Source organism: Microcebus murinus, chromosome 17 (genome assembly GCF_040939455.1).
Source record: "Microcebus murinus isolate Inina chromosome 17, M.murinus_Inina_mat1.0, whole genome shotgun sequence".
Classification (NCBI taxonomy): domain Eukaryota; kingdom Metazoa; phylum Chordata; class Mammalia; order Primates; family Cheirogaleidae; genus Microcebus; species Microcebus murinus.
Window position 1 is genome coordinate 21,942,937 of NC_134120.1, and position 14,065 is coordinate 21,957,001.

Here is a 14,065-nt window from a genome sequence, read left to right on the forward strand (position 1 = left end):
CTAAAAGCAAAACCTAATCCCAAACTGTATGGTATACTGGGGAAAAATATTATGAAGGACATTATGGGGAAAATTGACAGAATTGGAAGATATACTGTAGATTACATAAAAGTATTATATATTATATAATTCTATATTTTCTGAATTTGATGACTATATATAAGATATCCTTATTCTGAATATACACAATTAAGTATTAAGGGGCAAAGGAGTATAATGTATATGATCTTTTGAAATTATTCCAAAATAAATTTTAAAAGACAGAAATCTAAAGAGTCAGTACTTTAGCATCAACTATGCTAACAAATGCTACAGTAGCAATCTAATTGCAGAGTAAGACCTCAGTAAAGACTAAAATGGCATTAAATATAGGGCTGAAAGATGTGACTTTTAGCTATTTATCTACTGATGTTGCAAGAAAAGGATTTTTTGGCTTCACTTTTCAAACTTCCTACCATAGAGGAGCAGCCTCTGGCAAGTAGAACTTTAAAGCCACCAAAAGATAGCTTAAAGTTTACATCAATGCCAAAAATATGTAGATTGGTAGTTAGGCTGCATTTGTTTATAAAAACAAAACAAAAATTTAGCTTGACCAACTAGAGAAAATCCCAGAAGTGCTATCTTTAAAAATTAGATTTTTAAAATAAACTTTTATTTTCCAGTAATTTTAGATTCACACAAAAGCTGTAAAGATAGTGCAGAGTTCCCATACATCCCTCTCCCGGTTTCATTTTTCCCTAATGTTTAGAACAGGTTTTTAAGATACTGAAGCCAAGAGAATTTCTTAGGAAAAAAAATGCCCACTGCACTTCAAATTTCATCATCAGACAAGTAACTGGCTTCCCAAGTATCTCAAGACTGTACTGCTTTATGGAAAAAACAATATTGTTGGCCGGGTGCGGTAGCTCACGCCTGTAATCCTAGCTCTCTGGGAGGCCGAGGTGGGCGGGTTGCTCAAGGTCAGGAGTTCAAAACCAGCCTGAGCAAGAGCGAGACCCCGTCTCTACTATAAATAGAAAGAAATTAATTGGCCAACTGATATGTATATAAAAAATTAGCTGGGCATGGTGGCGCATGCCTGTAGTCCCAGCTACTCGGGAGGCTGAGGCAGGAGGATTGCTGGAGCCCAGGAGTGTGAGGTTGCTGTGAGCTAGGCTGACGCCACGGCACTCACTCTAGCTTGGACAACAAAGCGAGACTCTGTCTCAAAAAAAAAAACAAAAAAAAACAATATTGTTTATGGTAGTGTAGTCTGGCACTCAAAGCTAGGCTTGCTTTCTAAAAAGCAACAGGCTGTGGCCTGGTTTTGGAAGGTTCTTGAGTTAAGAAAGTTCTTTACATTTTTGTAAGGTTGTAAAACAAAACAAAACCCCCAAAACAATATGTGACAGAAATTCATGTGACTTACAAAGCCTAAAATATTTACTATCTGGTCTTTTACAGGAAAGCTTTTTGCCAACCCCTACTCTAAAGTCTACAAATTCCTGTGAACTCAAAGGCAGGAATTAAAATTTTCTGCCTGTGTTGTATACACACACACACACACACACACACACACGTACGTACGTTTGAGTGGTATCAGTACTATTTCTGGATTAGTTCTACAGATATCTGAATCCAAAGGTAAGGACCTCAAATAAGAGATGTTTTAAAAGTACTGCTGATCACTTATTCCTGGACACTGAAACACTCTAGTTTGCAAGTTAACTATGTTGTTTTATGCTTCCCCTTCCACTTTCTTTCACCAGCCTCTGAAATGAAGTGTGACTTACTGTTCCAAGACCATTTGTATGAGGCTTAGTGTCTCACCAACGCATCTGGCTGTGAATGGTCATCCTGATATTAAATGTGATGCAGTGTTGGGAGTCTTTTGATACTGCTAAGAATGTTTCACTCACATTAAATAGTCATGCATGCAATTAAGCTTTAAATACTCAAGACATGAAGGGAAGAGATGAAAAGAATGTGTGAATTATTTGAAAGGTTTCCTGCTCTTTGTCAAAAAAGGGAAAAAGCATTGTACAGATATAGCCAAGCCAAGACAGTAGGGATGGTTTTGCCCATGGTTCCAAGGAAAAAAATTTAAGAATTGTAAGCCTTAAAGAAACACTGACAAGGCAGAAAATGGAAAGAACATAAAAATGATGACTAAGAGGAAAAGCCAGCAATATAAAATCTTCATCAATGTATTCTTCAAAAATGATTTCATTTCTGAATATTTTATCAATAGCATAAAACCTCAAAATCACACATAGATTTGAGACCATTCCAAGAGAGTTTGGCTTGCTGCCTGTCAGAGGCACACAAGTTACTGAGTTTGCATGTCAGGCAGCCAACTGAAAGACTGGGGACCCCACAAGGAAAACCAGTATGGCTGAACACAAATGGATCCGATTTGTGTCAAGTGTACTGACTGTTGCCAGCTCTCAGGGGGATATTTTACGTTTCTTTTTTCCCTTTAGCTATCTTTGGAGGTGGCTCTGGATCTGCTTCTTTGTACCTCTTTGGAGAGGCCTCATGCTACAGGCCTATTGGTTGTGGTTCTGAGTCACCTGGCAGGTACCTTTGGTTTAAAAGAAAGGAAAAAAAAAGGTCAAAATCCAGGAATATTGGTTGCTTGTCCTAGCTAAATCTGGTAAGAGATTTGAAAAGATTTTGTTTGTTTGTTTTTAAAGACCTCAATAGTAGGCCGGGCGCGGTGGCTCACGCCTGTAATCCTAGCTCTCTGGGAGGCCGAGGCGGGCGGATTGCTCGAGGTCGGGAGTTCGAAACCAGCCTGAGCAAGAGCGAGACCCCGTCTCTACTATAAATAGAAAGAAACTAATTGGCCAACTAATATATATAGAAAAAATTAGCCGGGCGTGGTGGCGCATGCCTGTAGTCCCAGCTACTCGGGAGGCTGAGACAGAAGGATCGCTCGAGCCCAGGAGTGTGAGGTTGCTGTGAGCTAGGCTGACGCCACGGCACTCACTCTAGCCTGGACAACAAAGCAAGACTCTGTCTCAAAAAAAAAAAAAAAAAAAAAAAAAAAAAAAAAAGACCTCAATAGTCAAAAGTTGGTTTAATTAAAAGCTAGTATTTGGGCCGTAATTTTTTTTAAAAGGCCTGTTTTTTTCTCTTTTGGATCCTGTTTCTCCCCTGGGAATTCTTTTCAATCTACTGAACCCTCATTTTTAAAATTATGTATTTTGTCCCTTTGTTCTCTTTCTTTCCTGTTGGCATGATTTGTGCTGAGAAGAATGGAAAATTTCATTGGCCTTTTCAGGAAGCTTAAGATCTCCTCAGACTGGCTCCTCTACAATACATTCCTCCATCTGCCTCTAGCCCTCCTGCTACCTCCAATCATGCATCTAGCTTCTCTTTCCTCCAGTTGGTGGTCAGTGTATGAAATGTTACTGAGAGAAAACATCAGTTCTGGTTATTACATAAAGGGATCTAAGAGAGACTTAAAGACTCCTTGAGGAACACAGCTAATACGCTGCTGACTCCTTTTACTGGGTCCTCTGTCTTCCTCATGAAGCCCCAAAAGTGCTAAGTTTGGTTCTATCCATTAATGAGCTCTGCCTTGAGCTCAGTAATACAGTGAAGATTTTTCCTAGACTTATCAGTATAATACTGCAGTAAATTCCTATGATTTTGTTACATTGTCATCCTTTTTTTTTTTTTTTTTTTTTTTTTGAGACAGTCTCTCACTTTGTTGTCCAGGCTAGAGTGAGTGCTGTGGCGTCAGCTTAGCTCACAGCAACCTCAAACTCCTGGGCTCATGCAATCCTACTGCCTCAGCCTCCCAAGTAGCTGGGACTACAGGCATGCGCCACCATGCCCAGCTAATTTTTTCTATATATATTAGTTAGCCAATTAAATTTATTTCTATTTATAGTAGAGATGGGGTCTCGCTCTTGCTCAGGCTGGTTTCGAACTCCTGACCTCGAGCAATCCACCCACCTCAGCCTCCCAGAGTGCTAGGATTACAGGCATGGGCCACCACACCCGGCCCCATTATCATCCATTTTTAATCTTCCTCTGTGTCTTCTTTGCAAACTCTTTCTTCAAAAAGCTTAAATTCTCTCTCTAGTTTTAAAATTGTTTGTAAAATAAAATAGATATATCTTTAGAATTGTCAATATTAAATATAATTTAGACATTTTTGCCTGGGTCCACTGGTCAAATTTATACTATCTTTGTTAGATGTTTTAAGGTCATAAAACTATTTCTTCTGTGATATTTTTGATACTTGCTTGATTTGTCTGTGAGCTTACATCTTTGGTTTTGAGCTTTTATGGTCTAAACAGGTGGCCATAAGGAGGCCTGGGGACCTATGTGTGTCCACAGTGCCTGGGCCACTAGCTGCAGAGCAGTGCCCAATATAGCCCCATCCTGCCTGGTGCAGCTGTGCCTCCTTGCCATGCTGGGAGGGGTCCTCTAGGCATCATGTTTGCAGCTCTTCCTCTGTCCTGGGCTCTGCACCTAGTACATAACAATTAAGTCATTTACTTCTAGGCTTTTTACTGGAAATTAGGGTTATTAAGAGTGAAAACTGTAACATATGTAATTAAAACAAGTAGATACAAAGAAAACAATTCCGTATACAAAGTATATAAGAAAAGTAGGATGTGTTTTTGGTGGTGAAGGTTATAAGAAAGACATAAAGATGTAGTTTTTGTTAAAGAAAAGGAGTTTTGTCTAGTTTAGAGCGTATTTAAAGGTTGTTCAAAGTGAAGAGGAAAATGACATAGATACTACTTAACAGATATAAAAAGCTGGGGAAAGAAAAAATTTTGTAAGCAGTCATAAAAGCTTCATGGAAATCTTGTGGTCAAAGTTGATTGATGAATTTGTTTATAAAGTTGCATTAAAATTAGCTTTAGTAATAGTACACTGAATTTGTTTTTCTCTTTTGAACAAGATTTTCATGCAGTATTAATAAAAAATAGAAAAAGACTTTGGTTGGTTCATCTTTTAAGAAAACTACAAAAAAAAAAAGAGGATAAAGAAAGATTCTGTTTGCCTCAGGCTGTCTCTATTAGGTCTTTTGATTGTTTGAAAAACTGAGTCTTTCTATCAAAGAATAAAGATTTTTGCTTTTTGAGATTTTTAAATTATCACTTTGGCTAAATGAATATGATTTCACAGTGGACCTGTGATCCTATTTTTGATAAAGTGTTTTAAACCTTTGACATATCTGACAAGCTTCCCAAAATCAAATTTCACATTCTAACTCTTTGTGACCTCAAACTAACTTCTGGATATTCCAAAAGGGCCCCTGGAAGACCATGAGAAACATATTAGGCTTATTAGAAATGATCAATTATATAGAAAGCATGGTCAAAGAAGAAATAATGTTTAATCCTTTTTGGAGTCATATTTGTATGAATGTGTTAATATGTGTTCCAAAACTGTACAAGATGCCTAGAAATCTAATGGCTTAGTATACATTATCAGTCATAACTCCAATACTACATTTTTAAATGTCACAGATATAACCAATTTCCTTGACCATTGCATATTATCATGAATTCTTATCAGGTCTTTAACCATGGCCGCTTTAAGTTTTATTGTCCATAGTAAATTGCTTTTCCTAATGCTTCTTCTAAAAAGTCGGTTTATTGTAAAGGCTATTATAAAAGATATAGATAACAGCCAGAAAGTAAGTAATTTCTCCACTGTCCAAATTCTCACAACTCTTTAGTTATCTATTTCTCTCTGTTTTTTTGGAGACAGGGTCTCAAGGTAACGTCAAACTCCTGGGCTCAAGCAATCTTCCTTCCTTAGCCTCCTAAGTAGCTGGGACTACAAGGACATGCCACTACGCCCAGCTAATTTTTCTATTCTTTGTAAAGACAGGGTCTCACTGTGTTGTCCAGGCTGGTCTCAAACTTCTGGCCGCAAGTGATCCTCTCATCTTGGCCTCCCAAAGTGCTAGGATGAGAGGTGTTAGCTACTGTGCCCAGCCCAGTTATCTGATACTCTGTTTTTCCACTTGAATTATTTCATGTCTACATTTCTGCTTAGTTCTGTGTTATAGTCACCAGTTCCTATTACACAATTTAAAATTCTGGCTTCATTAAATACCTAAAGACCTTTTCAAGAGTCTTTCAGATTATTCTAATGTTTTTAGTGCCTAGATATAAATTTTTAGTCTCTTTCATGATATAATTATTGTCTATAAGCTCATTTTTTAAAAAATAAAAGTGATTAATATTCATGTATTATTTTTTTCCCACTCTACCCACGGAACATTTGTCTTCCACGCCAGCTCACTGCTATAGGTTCATTCCTCATTCCTGCATGTAGAAATTTCCCTTTCTTGCTTTCAAACTTGGCTCTGTGTGTGTTTGTTTCAATTCTACTTACCATTTCTGTGTTTTTAGGGCAGGAGATTTCAACATGTGACTAATCAATCATTCTGAACTGAAAGTTGGTTTATTCTTCACTTTATAGCTATGTTTTAATGACTTAGTAATCTATTGAGCACATAGCACACACTAAGGCCAGAATGAGGCCTAAAGTTAGTACTGCTCTCATACTCCTACTTAACTCTACAGCCGTCCGTGTCTTTTTAGCCCCTAAAAAACTTACACCATCAGATTTTATTTTCTTTAAAGTCAACCTTCAAAAGCATTCAACAGAATTTATTGACTCACCACCATGCAATACTCTTAATGTTCTAAAGTAAATGTTCTAAAGTAAGTTATAAAGTCCTGACTCTGTCCTGTGTGACTTTTTTTTTAATTATGAACATAGGCAAAAATCAAGAAAAAGATCTTTCTTGATTTTAAATTAAAAAATAGACATACACCTATCTAAGCTTCCCAAGTTTATTTTCATTAAAAAAAACTTGTGTGCTTATGAATTATCTTCACTATCTCAACCTAATAATAACTAGATATCTATTGATTATATATTATACGATCTAGAAGAAGAAACCGAGGTAGAGCCTGCTTTGAGCAAACTCCACCGAATTTATTTTTTAGGGAAAGCAATTTACTTTAAAAGAGAATTCCTCACTGGGCTCCTTGCTTCAGTGGTCTGAAAGAACTTCCTTCTGGCCACCTTTAAATTTCAAATTACTCAAATTTGACTTTCACACATCTTTTTTTTTTTTTTTTTTTGAGACAGTCTCACTCTGTTGCCCAGGCTAGAGTGCCATGCTCATTAGCCTAATTCACAGCAACCTCAAACTCCTGGGCTCAGATGATCCTCCTGCCTCAGCCTCCCCAGTAGCTGAGACTATTGGCATGCGCCACCATGCCCATGCCCGGCTAATTTGTGTGTGTGTGTGTGTGTGTGTGTGTGTGTGTGTGTATATATATATATATTTTTTAGTTGTCTGGCTAATTCCTTTCTATTTTTTAGTAGAGAAGGGGTCTCGCTCTTGCTCAGGCTGGTCTCTTGACCTCAAACGATCTACCCGCCTCAGCCTCCCAGAGTGCTAGGATTACAGGTGTGAGCCACGGCACCCAACCGTCTTTCACATATCTTTCGAAGGCTTTGTTGCATAAAAGGCCCATGTCACTTTATTTCCATTTATTAATGTACTATAGAAAGCACTAGTAGTTGACTCTAAAAGTCGGGATTTTGTGTACACCAACTTTCTACAGTTTTAATAATTAGGCAAACAGTACCATATTACTAATATAAATTATAACAATACAGTGGTGGAATAACATATACCAAGTAGCTTTCTCCAATCCCTCCCACAACATGGCGACAAAGTATTAACAAACAAGGATGGCTGACACTCAGGTGAGTGGAAAAAAATTCTTAAAATGTAACTGTGTCATTACAAAAAGTTTTTTTTTTTTTTTTAAACAGAGTCTCACTCTATTGCCCAGGCTAGAGTGCCATAGTGTCAGTCTAGATCACAGCAACCTCAAACTCCCGGGCTCAAGCGATCCTCCTGGCTCAGCCTCCCGAGTAGCTGGGACTACTGGCATGCGCCACCATGCCCGGCTAATTTTTTCTATATTTATTTTTAGATGTCCAGCTAACTTCTATTTTTAGTAGAGATGGGGTCTCGCTCTTACTCAGACTGATCTGGAACTCCTGAGTTCAAACAATCAGCCTGCCAGAGTGCTAGGATCACATGAAAAAGTTCTGAAAGAAGAATTCATTGCGTTTGTGTGGCTCCTCCAGAAGAGACAGCACTATTTGGCACAATTAAAACTTTTATACCAAAAGATTAGATCAGTATTGCAATGTACTGGTGAGACAGACAAATCTAAAATAGTATGAAATATATTTAATCTGAATCAAAGGCAACCAGTAGTTAACACCTATCAAATAATGAATTTGGCCTGTATAATAAAGATAATATCCCTGTCAAATCTGCCTCATAGATAACTGTGATGATCAAATGAGAGAATATATACAAAAAGTATTATTAAAGATGAAGTGTTATACCAATCAAATTATTAGAGAACTTTATTACTAAGTGGTAGAGTTGAATAAAACATAAAAGTAATCTTAGTAGAGTTTTTAGTAGGCATAACTAAAAAAACAACTTAAGGAAAAAACTAATCTTTGCCAAAATTACAACTTAGGACACTTAAAGAAACAAGTGGGTTTAATATGGGCTAGAGACAAGACAAAATGGGGGAAAACACACCTAACTCCTTATATCAATATGATAGAATAACTATAAGAATGAGTGAAGTAAAAACAGCAAAAAAAGGTGGTGGGGATTCTAATTTTGAATAAATACATAAAATCAAGCTACTTACTGGAGAGTTTCTTGGATCCTGGAATAAGCCTGTGGTTTCTCCCCCTGGTGCGGCCACTGAAATTCACACTGCCTTGCCCTTTCCATAAGTAAGCATTGGTAAAAAAGGAGGGGTTCTTGAACTACAAGGCAGTGGAATTCAGTCTCTGGGTGTTGTTTACAAATTGGATTGGGACTAAAATGGTTGGCGGCTGGAGACTACTCTCCACCCCCACCCCCTACCCTGGGGCAGAAAGGAGACTGTTAACAGCTGAGAAAGACTGTTTACTAGAATCCAAAACTCTAGAGACTTTTCCCTAGAAAGAGGTCATGACTTGGTATGTACACAGTACACACATGGGCGCATACACACACACACTTCGCAGTCAGACAGACTTGAGCTTGAATGTGGACTCAGATAATTACTAGTTTAGAATCAGTTGTATAATCCAGGCATTCCCAAATGGTCTATGAATAGGTGTTAGTCAAGGGCATGTTTTTTTACTGGTCTCTGACCAAAACTAGGACAATGTCATACAGTTTTTCATAATACTTAACTTATTCTCTTTGTTTTTATGTTGTAATGACCACCTTCCTACCTTTATAGTGGTAAGAATGTCCTTTGTTTTTCTTTTCTTACTTTTTCTTTTTTTTTTTTTTTAGGAAAGAATGGGGACAGTAGATTTCAGCCATTTTTTTGTTGGTTGGCTGGTTTTCCACTGAGACAGGGTCTCACTCTGTTGCCCAGGCTACAGTGCAGTGATGTCATCATAGTTCACCACAACCTCAAACTCTCCAGCTCAAGCGATCCTCCTGCCTCAGCCTTCCTCAGCCTTCCGAGTGATTGAGACTACTGGTGGGTGTCACTACACCCAGCTAATTTTTCTATGTTTTATAGAGATGGACTCTCTCTCTTGCTCAGGCTGGTCTCAAACACCTGGCCTCAAGCAAACCTCCCACCTTTGCCTCCCAAAGTACTAGGATTACAAGCGTGAGCCACCATGCCAATATAATCAATATAAATCTTTTGATTACTTTTAAAATTTGTAATAGATTTTAAGATAGTCCTTAACTTTGGCAATTAAAAGTAGGTGATTTGATGTCTGGTCCCCATTGCACCCCTACACACACACTTTTTTTTACTTGTCCATGAAGTCCAAAAGTCTGGGAACCACTGACTTAGTCGTCTCATTGTTCTCATCAGTAAAATGGGAGAGGGGAAAGTCTCTTTTGCAGAATTTTGTGTAATTATGATAATGTATACATACATAGTATCAAGTCCTTAGAGCTTTATCATCATCACCATTATAAAGAGCATGATTACTTGACTTGAAGGTTTGCTTAATAAAACCCATACCCAGGTAGTCTAGCAGAGTGATTAAAGGGTAAGCTCTGGAGTCAAACTGCATGGAATCAAATTCTAGTTTTGTCCATTGCTAGCTCTGTGATCCTAAGTTACAACCTGAGTTGCAGTTTTCTCATCATACAGATGGGCTGATAAACAGCAAGACCTACTATATAAGGTTGTTTTAAGATTCAAATTAGATAATCCATTTAAGATGCTTACCACAGTGCCCTCCAGGTGCTCTAAAAACTTTAGTTATCATAAGTATTACTATTATTAGTAGTAACAGACTAAGGTCAGAAGATGCCTTCTAAATGCCAGCTAGTTTATGCATCAATATCTTCTAATGGTGAAATCCACATTAAGAGGCTAATCATGATTAATATTTATTTAAAATATTTCGAATTATGTCTCCAGGTCAAGAATGAGAATTTGGATGGCATATAGATCCAGACCACATCAAATGTTATCCTAAATAGTATCTATAGAATCAATATAATATTTTTCATTACTTTTGAAATTGTACTTATTGATCAAAGATATAATATGCAGCCATAAAATCAAAAGTGACTTTCAAATAAAATAGTTAACTTCTAATAGTTACTTTTTTATACAATCAAATGTAATTTTTAGTTAGTGTTAATTTTGTTCTCTAACATTAATCCTCAGTAAATGAATATGGGTTTTAGTGTTATTTGCATTTTAAAATATGGCTAGTTTGTCTGAAATTCACCAAAATAAATTATAATTTTAGTTTAACAATACATAAATTATGCAGGTCAGCATAGAAGTTTTTAATTTATAAAAGAAATCCACAAATGGTAAATGGGTTTTTTATCAATTTTTAATGTGTTCTCATAAAATATTAAAAGGCAAAACCATACATAAATACTTTCCAAGGGTGTAAAAGCAGTTCTTCTCAAGAACAGCTATTAAGCAGGAGTATGTTATTCTCAAGAGAATGAAGAACTTCTACAAAAGCAGACCTCAACATTCCTATTAATGCATGATACAAGTTATATAAGCATTTCTGAACTCTATGCCTAACTTCCAAGTCTTTATAAATACCATAAAAGAGTCAGGCAAAGGTTACAAATCAGAGTTGATTATTTAGAGGTCCAATATTATAAGAGGGAGTTAAACTGTTTTTTCCTGTATTTCTGCAAAGGGCTAGACAGCAATAGACAATCAGAGCAGTTAACACGAAAGATACATGTATTTACTTATTCTTGGAAAACGACTGTTTCTTATCTAACTTACAGAACATTTGCAAACTGAAACTCAAAATTTACGAATACAACATCTCAAACAGCTTAACCTGAGCAATGTTTAAGGAGCATACAAGTTAAGGAGGTGTGTGTGTGGGGGGGTGTGGAGCTGAAAAGTGAGACTAATTGAGTTTAAATCTAGGCTTTCACCTAAAAACTGTAGTCATGGGCGAGTTAGTTAACCTTCCTATGTCTTAGTTTCCTCCTTTGTAAACTGGAGATAGTAACAGTAACAACCTCAAAGGGTTATTTAGAGATAATCCATGTAGAGAACAGCGCCTAGTTCATCACTAACAATAAATACGTGCTTCTGTTATTATATCATCATCATCAACTGCAATACTAACAGAAAAAACAATGTTATTAACTGTTTTGCTTTGAGTGACTGACACATCTATCAGGAAGGCAAATGCACAGGTATGATTAAATGTTTTGCAAGGAAGCACTTTGGTTGAGGTTTGTTATTCTGATCATGCTTCTCACTACAAGCAACATAAATTTTCTAGAATTATCATCGGAACCAAAAAAGGAAGTCAAGTCTGGGCCCACACGTGTAACACACTTGCAGAGATGGTTATCGCGAGCGTCAAATAAACACCTGCCAAACCTCCTGCACAGATGCCGTTCATACGAATGGACTGAACTGTTCCGATCTTAGAACTTTCTAGCCTTAACAACTCTCTTTTAAAATGAGGAAGAAACACATACACACACAGCCTAATTCCTGTCACTAACTCATCCCGGGTGAAAAGGAGATTTACTTGCCAAAGGGGTTTCGAACCACAAAAACTGGTCTCTAACGGGCGCAGGAGGAAAGAGAAAGAAGATGCTCCGAGGCCACAGGGCCTCACTCCCGCGCGGCAGGGGGTGTGCCCGGCTCCGGCGAGCGGAGAGACAGGGGTCGCCGCGACCGAACCGGCCCCTCGTCCTCCGCGGGCTCCTTCCCTTCACCCAGCAACCACCCGCCAGGCGGAGGCCACTGCGGGCCACACGCGTAGAGGCCCGCGGCCGGGCTCGGCGGGAGGAGGCCGGCGCCCGCTCCGCTCCCGGGTCCCCGGCCCGGGCCCCGCCGAGCCAAGGCGCCCCGACCGCGCGCCGCGCCCAGTCTTACCGGACGTCTCGCCCCGCGACAGGTGGTGCTGCCCGCGAGGAGGCCGCGCCCTGCCGCGCGCCCAGGCGATGCTCAGCAGCTGCGCCACCCGATCCTCCCCTGCTCCGAGCTTGCCCGAGCCGGCGCCAGCTCAGGCTTGCCTCGGCGTGGGCGGCCCGACACGCGCCAAGGTGGCCAGGAAAGCGGCGGAGTGAGGGGATCCAGCCGCGAGGAGAGGCGGCGCGGCCCATGAGCGGAGACGGACAGGCGCGCGAGCCAATGGGAGGCAGGAAGCCGGCTGGGGGCGGGGCCCCGCCCAGAGGCTGGGCGGCCGGGGAGCTCGGGTTACTGCCCCGGCGCCTTCCTCCGTCCGCTTCCTCGAGGTTGCTGTTCTGAGGCCGGGCGCGCGTCCGCGTGGACGCGATTCCGAGGCTGTGAGAAGGACTGGGCAGAGGTGGAGGACCTCGGAGATACGCCCCCCAAGAAAGAAGCTGGGGCCAGTTGACTGCGGACCTCACGCCCCCAACACTCCCGGGGCCCGCGGGGGTATCGGGATTGTGGCTGCGCGTTCGCGCGAGAAGGTGCTCTGCGCAGGCGCGGACGGGGACTCCGGCGGGTACCAGTCTCCCAGTCCGCGCGGGCGGAGGGAGGAAGAGAGTGGAGGGCAGACTTAAGGGCTAGATGTAGCGCCTGAGAATGAAAAGTAAGGAGAGGGAGGACCCAGGAAGTACTAGGCTCCCGCACTTTAAGGACGTTTTATGTTTCTGAGCTTTATGTTTGTGTGTGTAGGACTCGCTTTTCTGCAGAATTCTTTGCCTCTCTCCACAGTTGCTGGCACAGTTATTGGCCCGCAGGGAATCTACTAATCACCTCAGCCATCACGCTTGCTATAAATACTCAGTGTTCTCTCACAAAAACACCGAAACACGAAATTGTTTTGTCCTTGAAGGCAGTGGGGACCATTCCTTCGTACATCTGTGCCCACCCACAGTTGTGATGTTGGAGGATATTTCTTCACTCTTACTTCAGAAAACGTTACCACCAAAAATTCTTTACTGTCATCAAGTTTTTGTACTCTTAAAGCAAGGTATGGAAATGATAATTTTAAAAATAAAGATGTAAAAGATAAAAAAGAAAAGCAGGTAAAATAAAATCGAAAGTGATGGAAATGTAGGATAGACCTAAACTTTTGACAATTGTGTAAAAGGTGGTGCACCCATTCCCCTCTGAACATAACAGGGTGTGACGTGTGAGGGAACACTGTAGTTAGATGACAAACTATAGGTGTGGCTGCTGTAGGAACCACCAGTAAAAGGTTATAAATAAGCATGACCTAAAATAACCCTGCTTGCCAGAAATGTTCAAGATGCAGCAAGTTGAATGAAGGAAGCTTCAAAAATTGCAAGTATCTTTAAGAATGCTTCATTAGTAGATGTGAAATTCTTTTGTCTTTGAAAAACTGTGGGGTGTTGGGAAGTGAACAGAGAAAGGGGAAATGTTGGTCAAAGGGTATATTTCAAAATTGCTAAGGGTGGATTTTAAATGTTCTCACCAAAAAGAAATGATAAGCATGTGTGATGATGGATATGTTAATTATCCTAATTTAATCATTCCACAGTGTATATGTGTATCCAAACATCACATTGTAACCCATGAATGTA

General features: G+C 39.8%; 1 protein-coding gene across 1 annotated transcript in view; it reads right to left on the reverse strand.

Annotated features, from left to right (window-relative positions):
• ME2 (malic enzyme 2) overlaps positions 1-13,051 on the reverse strand; it is a 61,077-nt gene extending 48,026 nt beyond the window's left edge. Inside the window, exon 1 of the mRNA XM_075993862.1 lies at positions 12,426-13,051. The gene's annotated coding sequence lies outside the window, so the exon portion shown is untranslated. The remainder of the gene's footprint in view (positions 1-12,425) is intronic.
• Positions 13,052-14,065: the final 1,014 nt, after the last annotated feature.